We start from the raw sequence: 12,420 nt of genomic DNA, 5'->3' as shown, positions 1-12,420 counted from the left end.
AGAAAAAACAATTTTAAAATTTATATGGAACCATGAAAGATCCGGAGTAGTCAAAGATATCCTAAGCAAAAAGACCAAAACTGTAGGTATCACATTTACCCTGATGGTATTACTATGCACTATATGACTATATCAAAATGTGTCAACATATACTCCTCTGTGTACCTACAAAATTTTTAAAAACCAACTTTGTCGCTAGGAACTAGACCACAAAGGACAAACACACACACAGGAAAGAGATCAAACATAGCATAAGAAATTAGAGAAAGTAAGAAAAAGAATGAGAAGAAAATAAAGAGGAAAATGAAAAAAAGAGCTTTCTAAAAATGAGGCTGCAAATGAAATTCCTAAACATAAGTAGGTAAGTAAAGATATCTAAAGCTAAGACAATGAAAAAATCAACAATAAGAAAATAAATTTCATCCAGATGACATTGTTTTTAGAGTAGTCTGACAAAGATTAACATATATTTGGATTAAGCTAGAGAACTGAACACAAACATGTATTTTATGTCAATAGTGAATTTACAAGTAAGTTACAGTAAATTGAATTTTTAAGGTATAAAATCACAAAGAACAGAATTCCAAAGACAACAAAATTTTGCCTTTAGAACATTATCTTCAGCTGCTTCTTTCTGCTCCAGATATGGCAAAAAAAAGTTCATGAAACTATCTTAAAGGCTCGAGAAATCACTAGCAGTGATGGAAATGCACTGTCTAGGAAGTCAATGAAATATACAAGACCAATTCTCTAATCTCTTCTTTGCTAAACTGCATAGAACAAGGCTCATTCAAGCTAATATGGCATAAAAAAATCCCCATAAATAAAACATAGTTTAAATATATTCCTGCTGGAATAAAGTCTTCTAACTAAAATCATCATCTTTTTAATCCTATCTAATATGTGTTTATAATCTCCCACAACTATTGCTAAATTGGAATACCAAATAATTAATCAAAGCTACAATGGGAATTTGAGTGTTTTGTACATTTTTTCATTTAATATTGTTTCATAGTAAACTGGCCAATGATACCTTTTTCCCATATTTCTGTCTTCATACTATAACAAAATATCACTCCTGTAAGAAAAATTCTGCACATGTATGATTACTCTTTTTTCTCTATGAAATGATAATTTTTCATCCTTGATTATGCCATCTGAATTATTCTGACAGAAGTGCCACCTTCATAATCATTTAGCTTTAGAGCCATTTTTAAAAATCAGAATTATATTTATCAGAAGTTATAATGATTGCAGGGTATATTTTCTATCTTTGTAACAGAGCTGCTGGCTTTATGTATACTTTGCTGCTGGGTAAGTCCTCTTTTCTCCAAAATTATAAATACAAGATGTTGAAAGCGTTTTTCAAATACACACACACACACACACACATATACACACATATGTGTGTGTATGGTGTATGTGTACATATGTATTTAATAAGCTTATAACCACTCAAAAACACATCAGTGTCAGGGTGACAGATGCTTTGACAATAAGCCAACATGGAAAGACAGAAAGGGCAGAATACAAAAATTTAAAAAAATGTATCAATGTATCTGTCGAAGGAACTGGAGGACATGAGCCAGTTACCTAAAACAATCAGCTCTGACAATTTTGGAAGCCTACATTATTCATATCTTCAAGTATATTCTGCATTTGTTCCCAGAGATTGTGACTAGCATTACAATATGAGATACAGACTAGAAGACTGTAATGAAACTCTTGAATGTAAATATATGCATCAAATTATAATAAAATTTATCCTGTAAACTTGTTTTGAGGAAGTTCGTGTAATGTGCCTTGCAAAATTGTGCACCCTCCTGGGTTAATGTTTATACCTTCTTCTTAAAGTCCCGAAAGGATGAAATAATGATACCAAACAGCCAATATTTAATGATACATGTCTGTAGCTGGGTTTTCAATGTCCATGGAAATGCTTAGTATAATTCAGATAAAATATTCAAGACAAGTGTGTAGTCTATTAAATAATCAGTGGAAAAATCTTACCCAGAAAAAGGCAAACGTGAGTGGAATAAAGATCTTAAGCTATAGAACATTGTTTACAAATGCAGATAGATCCACAAACAAATTTTGCCATGTTCAAAGTCAGATTCAGGGAAGTGAATATAAGAGAACATATTTAAAGAAGAAAGTATACCTTCAAAATCAATCTCATTGATGGATTTACTAGTAATGAAAAGCATATTTGAATACTAATATCAACATTTTAAAATATTAATTTCTGAATTTAGACGTTTTAGAGTTTTCTTTTTGGATTAAGAAATTCATCTGTTCACTCAGATTAATCATCAGCTTTTCAGGCTGTTTTCCCCTAAGGCTGAAATATAAAATTAATCACTTCCTCTTTGCCATCAACATTATGTAATGTTCATGTTTTAGTATAATCCATACCACATTCTAATTCAATGATTTGTTTCTACTATTTTTTCTCTTCATATGCCTGTGAGCTAACTCTGCCAGCCTGTTTTGATTATCTTTGTATCCTTAGTAATATAGACTGATGTATTAGAGAGTCAAATGTTTAAATTCATGAACAAATCATGTCAAAAAAGAAATAACATTCTCAGTGTGTTTTCCATAACTGGCACATTGGTAAAATAATTCTAGCATCTGGCACTCATCTTTTTTTTAGGATTAGCTGGATTTTAAAAATGCACACATTATATCAATCAATTTGAGGTTATATGTCCAAGACATAACTGTTGCCTCTAAATCAGCAGAATTAACAAGTGGAACTTTCTTTCAGTTAAGATAAGTTTAGAAAAAAATAACATCAAAACAAAAACAAACTCAACCTGGGTCTATGAGCACTTTTGGATGCAAAAATGGAATATATAATTTAAGTTTTTCCTGAATTTTCCTTTGATAATGATATTTTAAAAAATCTATTGTACTTGTGTATATAAGGTTATTATGGTCTAATTATGATATGTATCTCTGTTTTATAAAAGACAGCAAATACAATCTGTATGTTAAGAAAAAAGAAATGTGATATAGCAGGTGGATTGTGGTGTTTGGGAACAGATAATCAGAATCTCCTATATGATTTGGGTAAATTGCCTAAGGTTGATTATATTTCATATCCTCATTTTAAGAAGTAGATTTAACAGTAAAAAGAATTATGAGGGCTGAACAAAAATATATATAAATTGGTAACTGGAAGGTTAACCTTCTATTTGTATTTTTCTATTCTACATAAAGCTTTAGCTTGGTATGTTAACAAACTAATGAAGTCTATGTGTTACTTGGCCATCTTAAACAAATATATGGATATCTATGTATTGGTGTGGCACCTGTTTTTCTGGATCCCTCTTAAATGTTCAGCTAAGAAAGCCAAGGTCAAATTAGAGGGCTGAAATAAAATCAACTGATGGCAAAACACACAAGATGGGAATGGTGTGGAGAGCTCCTATTGGCATTCTAGTTCCTATTTCTTCTGTTAAATGAAGACTATAATGTTGAAAAATAATAAAACACTTCTGTATATGCAGTTTTTTGCCTTGGGGTCAAACAATCCACACCTACGGTCACCAAACTAATTTTCCAGTTAGTTATATACATGTTCACAGCTTTTTATTATTAAATCAAATTCATTGAGGTGTATTTTAAGTGTACAGTTCTATTTTCTACTTCATTTATTTATATGTTACATTTTTATATTTTCTTTCTCTACTGAATTTGGGTTTAGTGGTTTTTTTACCCTTTCTTAATGTGATAGTGTAGGTCATTACTTTTTATATTACTTATTTTTAATACAGGCATATCTCAGAGATTTTCAGGTTCAGCTCCGGATCACTGCAATAATGCAAATATCAAAATGAAGAGAGTCACACAAATATTTTGGCTTCCCAGTGCACAAAAAAGTTATGTTTACAAGGTATTATAGTCTATTTAGTGTGCAATAGCATTATGTCTGAAAAACAATGCTCTTACTTTCATTTAAACACACTTTATTGCTAAAAAATGCTAATAATCATCTGAACCTTCTTTTTGCTAGTGGAGGGTCTTGACTCAATGTTGATGGTTGCTAATTGATTAGGGTGGTGGTTGCTGAAAGTTGGGGTAACAGTGGCAATTTCTTAAAATAAGATAAGAATGAACTCTACTGTATCAATTAACTCTTCCTTTCACAAAAAAATTCTCTGTAGCATGTGATGCTGTTGGATAGCATTTGACCTACAGTGGAACTTCTTTCAAAATTGAAGTCAATCCTCTGAAACTCTACCACTGCTTTATAAATTTAGTTTATGTAATATCCTATATCTTTTGTTGTCATTTCAACAACATTCACAACATCTTCACCAGAGGTAGATTTCATCTCAATAAACCACTTTCTTGATCTTCCATAAGAAGCAACTTTTCATACATTCAAATTTTATTGGAGATTGCAGGAATTCAGTCACATCTTCAGTCTCAACTTTTAATTCTAGGTCTCTTACTGTTTCCACCACATCTGAAGTTCTTCCTCCCCTAAAGACTTGAACCCCCAAAGTCATCCATAACAGTTGGAATTCACTTCTTTTAAGGTCATGATAATGTTGATATTTGACCTCCTCCCATGAATCACAAATGTTCTTAATGGCCTTTAGGATGGTGAATCTTTTCCAGAAGATTATCAATTTAATTTGCCCAGATATAGGAGAAATGCTATCTGTGGCAGCTATTGCCTTAAGAAATGTATTTCTGAAATAATTAGACTTATAAGTCCAAACTTCCTGATCTGTGGGCTGCAGAATGGATGTTGTATTAGCAGGCATGGAAACGACATGAATTTCCTTGTATATCTTCTGGTGGCTAGATGCATTGCCAATAAGCAGTAATTATTTTTAGGCATTTCTTTTTCAACTTTTATCTTAGGTTTAGGGAGTACCTGTATAGGTTTGTTACATGAGTAAGTTACATGTTGCTGAGGTTTGCTGTAGGAATGTCCCCATCATGTAGGTAGTGAGCATAATACCCGATAAGTAGTTTTTCAACCCCCACCCCTCTCCAACTCTCCCCCTCTGGTAGTCCATAGTGTCTATTGTTCCCATCTTTATGTCCATATATTCTTAATGTTTAGTTCCCACTTATAAGTGAGAAGATGTGGTATTTGGTTTTCTATTTTAAATGGTATCATTTTGAAAGAAACCTGTTTTTCTGAGGATTAAATCTCAACAGTGGGCTTAAAATATTCGGTAAGCCATGCTAAAAACAGATGTGTTGTCATACAGGCTTTGTTATCCCATTTATAGAGGATAGGTGCAGTAGGTTTAGCATAATTCTTAAGGATCCTAGAATTTTTGGAATGATAAATGAGCATTAACTTCTATTTAAAGTAACCAGCTGTCTGAGCCCCAAACAAGAATCAGACTATCCTTTGAAGCTTTGGAGCAAGGCATTGACTTCTCCTTTTTGGCTATGAAAGTCCTAGAAATCGTCTTCTTCCAAAAGAAGGCTGTTTTATCTGCATGAAAAATCTGTTTAGATTTTCACCAACTATCTCTACTAGATTTGCATAACTTGCCGCAGCTTCTCTATCAGCACCTGCTGCTTTACCTTTCACCTTCATGCTATGGAAATGGCTTCTTTCCTTAAACTTTGTGAACCAAGTTCTGCTAGCCTGCAACTTTTATTCAGCAGTTTCCTCACCGCTCTGATCCTTCATAGAATTGAAGAGGTAGGGACTTGCTCTGGATCTGGATTTGGCTTAAGATAATGTGGTGGCTGATTTGATCTTCTGTGCTGACCACCCATCTTTCTCCATATCAGCAATAATGCTGCTTTGCTTTCTTATCCTTTGTAAAGATTTAGACTCCCACACAATAATAGTGTGAGATTTTAACACCCCACTCACAATACTAGACAGATCATGGAGGCAGAAAATTAATAAAGTTATTCAGGACCTGAACCGAGCACTGAATCAAATAGACCTGATAGACATCTGCAGAACTCTCCAGTGTAAAACAACAAAATACACATTCTTCTCATCATCACATGGCACATACTCTAAAATCAGTCACAAAATTGGAAGTAAAACACTCCTCAGCAAATGCAAAAGAACTGAAATCATAAATAGTCTCTCAAACTACAAGGCAATCAAATTAGAAATCAAGACTAAGAAATTCACTCGAAACAATACAATTACATGGCAATTGAATAACCCACTCCTGAATGACTTGTGGATAAATAATGAAATTACAGCAGACATAAAAGTTTTTTGAAACTAATGAGATCAAATATACAACATATTGGAATCTCTAGGACACAGCTACAGCAGTGTTAAGAGGAATTATATTTTTTGGTCTGGGCATTTAGTGCTACAAATGTTTAGCACTATAAATTTAGTGCTATAAATGCTCAGATCAAAAAGTTGCAAATATCTCAATGTAACAACCTAACATCACAACTAAAAGAACTGGAGAATCAAGAGCAAACCAGTTCCAAAGTTAGCAGAAGACAATAAATAACCAAAATAGGAACTGAGCTGAAGGAAACAGACACCAAAAACCTTTCAAAAGATCAACTAGGCCGGGCGTGGTGGCTCATGCCTGTAATCCCAGCACTTTGGGAGGCCGAGGTGGGCGGATCACGAGGCCAGGAAATCGAGACCATCCTGGCTAACACGGTGAAACTGTGTATCTACTAAAAATACAAAAAAAATTAGCCGGGCGTGGTGGCGGGCACCTGTAGTCCCAGCTACTCAGGAGGCTGAGGCAGGAGAATGGCATGAACCCGGGAGGCAGAGCTTTCAGTGAGCTGAGATCGCACCACTGCACTCCAGCCTGGGCGACAGAATGAGACTCCGTCTCAAAAAAAAAAAAAAAAAAAAAAGATATGCCACTATCTAGACCGATAAAGAAGAAAATAGAGAAGATCCAAATACCAAATAAACGCAATCAGAAATGACAAGTTGGATATTACTACTGACCCTCAGAAATACAAATAATCATCAGAGAATATTACAAACACCTCTATGCACATAAACTAGAAAAGCTAGGAGAAATGAAAAGAATTCTGGACAGATACACCCTTCCAAGACTGAACCAGGAAGAAATTGAATCCTTAAACAGACCAATAATGGGCTCTGAAAAAGCCCAGGACCACACAGATTCACAGCTGAATTCTACTAGATGTACAAGAAAGAGCTGGTACCATTCCTGCTGAACTATCCCAAAAATTGAGGAGGAATTCCTCCCTAACTCATTCTTTGAGGCCAGCGTCATCCTGCTACCCAAACCTGGCAAAGACACAAACAAAGAGAAAACTTCAGGCCAATATCCTGATGAACAGTGGTGCAAAAATCCTCAACAACATTCTGGCACACTGAATCCAGCAGCACACCAAAAAGCATCCACCACAGTGAAGTAGGATTTATCCCTAGGATGGAAGTTTGGTTCCACATACACAAATCAATAAATGTGATTCACCACATGAATAGAACTAAAGACAAAAACCACATGATTATCTCAATAGATATAAAAATTGCTTTTGATAAAATTAAACACCTGAATGTTAAAAACTCTCAGCAATCTATGTATAGGAGAAACATACCTCAAAATAATAGGAGCTATCTATGACAAACCCACAGCCAACATCTTACTGAGTGGGTAGAAGCTGGAAGCATTCCCCTTGAAAACCAGCACAAGACAAGGATGTCCTCTCTTTTTGCTCCTGTTCAACATAGTATTGGAAGTCCTGGCCAGGCAATCAGGCAAGAGAAAGAAATAAAGGACATTCAAATAGGAAGAGAAGTCAAACTATCCCTGCTTGTAGATGACATGATCCTGTATCTAGAAAATTCCAGAGTCTCAGCCCACAAACTCTGTAAGCTGATAAACAACTCCAGCAAAGTCTCAGGATCCAAAATCAATATGCAAAAATCACTACACTCCTCTACACCAACAACAGTCAAGCCGAGAGCCAAATCAGGAATCCAATCCAATTCACAATTGCTACAAAATAATAACACCTAGGAATACAGCTAACCGGGGAGATGAAAGACCTCCACAAGGAGAACTACAAAACACTACTCCAAGAAATCAGAAATGACACAAACAAATGGAAAAACGTTCCATGCTCAAGGATATTGTTTTCGTGTTCCACTATTAAGATGTTAGCTGTAAGTTTTGTTTTGTTTTGTAGCTAGACTTTGAGTTTGAGAATGTTCTTTTCTGTTGATAGTGTGAATAGTTTTTGCCTTTAATGGATGTTTGATTCTATTAAATGACTTTCTCTTTCACTTGTAAAATACAGTCTAAAAGTATCACAAATGCACATAAATATTTTAAAGATTAAATGTTATGTAATTAATATTAGTTAAACTGGTGTTCAAGTCCAAGTTCAGCTACTATAAGAAAATACCACACACTGGGTAGTTTACAAAGAATAGAAGTTAATTTGTCTCACTCCAAAAAAATAGCACCAGCAGCTGGCCAGTGTAATCCCATGGCAGCAGACATCACATGGTGAGGAAGCATGGGCACATGCCCGCGAGAGAGAGAGAGAGAGAGGAAATGAGAGAGGGAGAGAGAGAGACAGAGACAGAGAGAGAGAGAGAGAGAGAGGAACAGGGCCAGGCTTATCAGGAGCATACTCCCGTGAGAACTCACTTACTCCCATGATAATGACATTAATCCATTTATTAGGTCATAGCCCTCATGGTCTAATTACCTCTAAGACCCCACATCTTAACACTATTTAAATGGCAGAGTTTCCAACACATAAAATTTTGGGCGACACATTCAAACCACAGCACATAATAATTGTAATGGTGATGAATTATAATTGCTATTGAGGTCATCAGTTAATTTTATTTTGTTTTACATTTAGACCTTGATCATGTTTACAAATTATTTCCATGGATGAATATTTCAACCTGAGAGAACCATCCATCTTTATCACTTAGAAACATATTTTTTTTGGAAAGAAAAAGACTATTAAGCATATTTTTATTTGAAGTTGTATTGTATTATTTCATCACAAATAATCAAGGATTCTTTACCATGGTTTTCCCTACCACCTGCCCTCCATATCTGCTTCCTTAGTTGGCAAACTGTACTCATGCTTCACAATCTAATAAATAGCCATGCATCTGTGAAGTTATTTGTAACTCTGCTTCAGGCACAACTGAGGTTGTCTCATATGTGCTTCCAAGGCTACTTCAGATATCAAATCAAACCACAGGAATCACAAATCTTGCCCATACCCAACCTGCTAATGACTCAAACAATATAGGAAAATTGCCATAAATAAAACATTTATTTTCTTAAGGAGTGTAAAACGGTCATCCATGGCTCCTTGGAAATACCCTTTCTCTTCTGCACCAAGTGTATTTTGGTTTTTGAATAACAGACAAGTTGAGAATTTGTGTAACATATATAGAAATATTATTCTGCCTTTTTGGTGTTTTTACTGTCCACTGCACAGACAGAAAATTGCTTACATGACTAACTTATTTTTTCAAACTGCTGTGCCCCATATATTCATATTCCAGACTTATTTACAATAAAGAATTTGAACACGTTTGGTATGTTTTACCCAAATCCTTTTCCATATAGAAGCTTTCTGTTATCTATGCCATTAGCATGTTTACAGAGACTCTTAGGGGAGGACGTTCAGATAATGTATTCACTTGGACCTCCTTTGGGGTATAAGTTATACATCAACTTACCATTAACGTTTTTTTTTTTTCTCTCTAATTTGCACCATAGATTAGTGGTTGGGATCGTTGGTTTTGGTGTCGAATAGTGTTGTATAAAATATAAACCCTGAAGAGTTTTTAACAATCTTGAAGAAGCTTCTTAACCTCTGTGTGTTTCAGTTTCCTCATCTATGAAACAGATAAAATATTTGTCTGTATTAGGTTTTTTGACAATTAAATATGATAAAGTAAATAAAACTCCAGTTTATAGTTGCCTATTAATACAGCACAGATCACACTGAATTGTATATATTTATAAATATATGTCTTTCTATTTTCTCCTCAAGTTACTAGCAAATTTTACAGAAAGAAGAAACATACCATCTTTTTGTTCTTTTTTCTAAGTATTGGTGCAATGTCATTTACAAAATAAGTTAGCTTAAAGTCTAAGTGGAAGAAGGTGAAACCTATTGTCTGTTAAGCTTTAAGCTTAGCAACTCAAGAAACCCTTGATATTGTGAAACTGATAGATTTTTACACAGTATATTTAAAATACAGTTTTGTTACAAACGTTTAAAAATCACGTAATGCCAATTGTGCTTATTTCTTACATATATATTTCTTAATGCTTTTTTATTTTAAAATATAGATCACTCACATTGGAAATAGAGACATAAATTTATACCTTCTATAGATGACCATTCATCATTAACAACTAAGTGGTTTATTAGCAAGAGCTATATAAATGCTTATTATAAAGAATCAATTGGCAGGGAAATAAGTCTATTTTACTCTTCATCATTTATGTTTACCAAAGTGCAATAATTCTTTATTTCATACTTAATAATTTCCTGATATTCATTTGGCATATTTTTAGTTAACTATTATATTTCTCAGGAATATATGACATTGAAACTTCAAAATCTAGGACAAAGAAATATTCAGTAGCTTTGAAATATCCAGTATTTATCTGATCCATTCTGTATCTTTCTATCAAAAATATTTTTTAAAAATCAGAATTTCTGTCAAAGAAATGCATTGGAAACCTGTTTCTGCTTAGGTGGGGCATAAAAGAAGACTCTTAGGATTTAGTTAGAAATCCACAGCTAGCATCACCCTACGGAAGTAATTACTCTTGCTAATATTACCAATGATTTATAGAGAAACACATTGAACATTTCTCTGTGTCTCTCTTATTTGACTTTTCTCTATCATTTCGTACAGTTGTCCACTAAACAGTGGAAATTTATTTTGTCAGTTGGGTTCAAACTGAGAAATAGCTCATTCTTATTGCTTGGCATGTAAGTCTCCACTTCATTATCAGTTTCCTTTTTTTTCTCTGATTGCTCATTTTCAGTGTTCCAGGATCTTTCAGTTCCTTCTGTGCTTTAAATATTTGATTTTTCAAAGTTCTCTTTAGGCTTAAATTTCTTCCTGTCCTTTTGCAATCTCATCCATGTCCATGGCTTTAATTACTACATATATGTCAATGATTCAAATCATTCAATGACACATTTATAGGGAGATTTTTCTCTCTGAGCTCACATGCTCTCTCTCTCTCTTTCACACACACATACACACACACACACACACACACACACACACGATACCTACTGGTATTACCTTCTGCGCATTTCCACTACCTACATCGCAAAACATTCAAAGTCAACTTATATGAAACTGATCTTAGAGTCCTTCCATCTCAATTTACTAACCTGATGGAAAGCTGGGTTATTTACCTAAATAATAAGACTATATCCTTTTTCCCTTTCCTAAAACCTATCTCCAAAAAATTACTAAATCCTGTTTTTATATTTTTCCTCTCTAATACCCTTTTCCATTACTGTGTATCATACCTTATGTTGGCCCTTGTCATTGATGTGGTCAACATCTTCTATCTGGCCTTTTTGTATCCAGCCTTACCTTCCTTCTTTACCATGGTACCAAATGGATTTTTCTAAAATACAAATGCATTTATGCTATTATGTCTATATGCATATTTCAGTGTTTGTCACTTTTAGGATAAAATCTAACACCATTAGTCATCTTCGATCAACTACTACCAGCTCTTTAACCAAACATCTCCAAGGTGAACTTATGCTTCTGCTGGCTGTCTGCTTACCTAATGAATATATTCAGGTTGTCTTTGAATAATTCCTCACTAGGAAGCAGCACATTCTTTAACTTCATGATGCCATTTAAATCCACAAATTCTAAACAATAAAGTGAAAACTGAGATGAATTAATTTTTAAAAATCAGAATTTTAATAATATGAGAAGCAACATAGAGTAGTGATTAAGGACACAGACGTTAATCAAACAGATAAGAAAATCTGATTTGCCCTTTACTTCTTGGGTTACCTTGGACAAGCTACCAAAACTCTTTGCAACTCAGTTTTTACTTCTATAGAGTGGGTAAAAATTGTAAGCAAAATGATTCCTTTAAAAGAATTTGCTAAAAGCCAACTCCTGAAAATAACATTTTCCAAAGAGAAAATTTGTTAAAATTAATTTGGGAAAAATCAACTTGCAAAAATACCATTACATGGATAATTTAACAGATATAATTGGATTGTTTATCTATGTCTCATTAACTTTAAATGGTTTAATGCCCCTTTCTATTTTTTCAAATCTGAGATGTTTAGTACCATCCTTAATTTTATTTCTCATAAGTAAAAATACACATCACAATTAAGTTAAATTACCTGGGATAAACCAGATGTATTAAAATTTCATGCCTCTATCAGAGAGCAGTTTGAATATGCCAACTAGAA

The 12,420-nt window shown here is 33.9% G+C and overlaps 1 long non-coding RNA gene across 1 annotated transcript in view; it reads right to left on the bottom strand.

The window, feature by feature from the left end:
• Positions 1 to 11,862, bottom strand: part of LOC134758775 (uncharacterized) — a 117,900-nt gene extending 106,038 nt beyond the window's left edge. Inside the window, exons 1-2 of the long non-coding RNA XR_010134378.1 lie at positions 11,769 to 11,862; positions 9,677 to 9,835 (exon numbers count right to left, since the gene is read on the bottom strand). This is a non-coding gene — a long non-coding RNA (uncharacterized lncRNA). The remainder of the gene's footprint in view (positions 1 to 9,676; positions 9,836 to 11,768) is intronic.
• Positions 11,863 to 12,420: the final 558 nt, after the last annotated feature.

This window comes from Gorilla gorilla, chromosome 5 (assembly GCF_029281585.2).
Source record: "Gorilla gorilla gorilla isolate KB3781 chromosome 5, NHGRI_mGorGor1-v2.1_pri, whole genome shotgun sequence".
Classification (NCBI taxonomy): Eukaryota; Metazoa; Chordata; class Mammalia; order Primates; family Hominidae; genus Gorilla; species Gorilla gorilla.
Note: the sequence above shows the minus strand (reverse complement) of the source record. Positions and strands in the feature narration are given on the sequence as shown.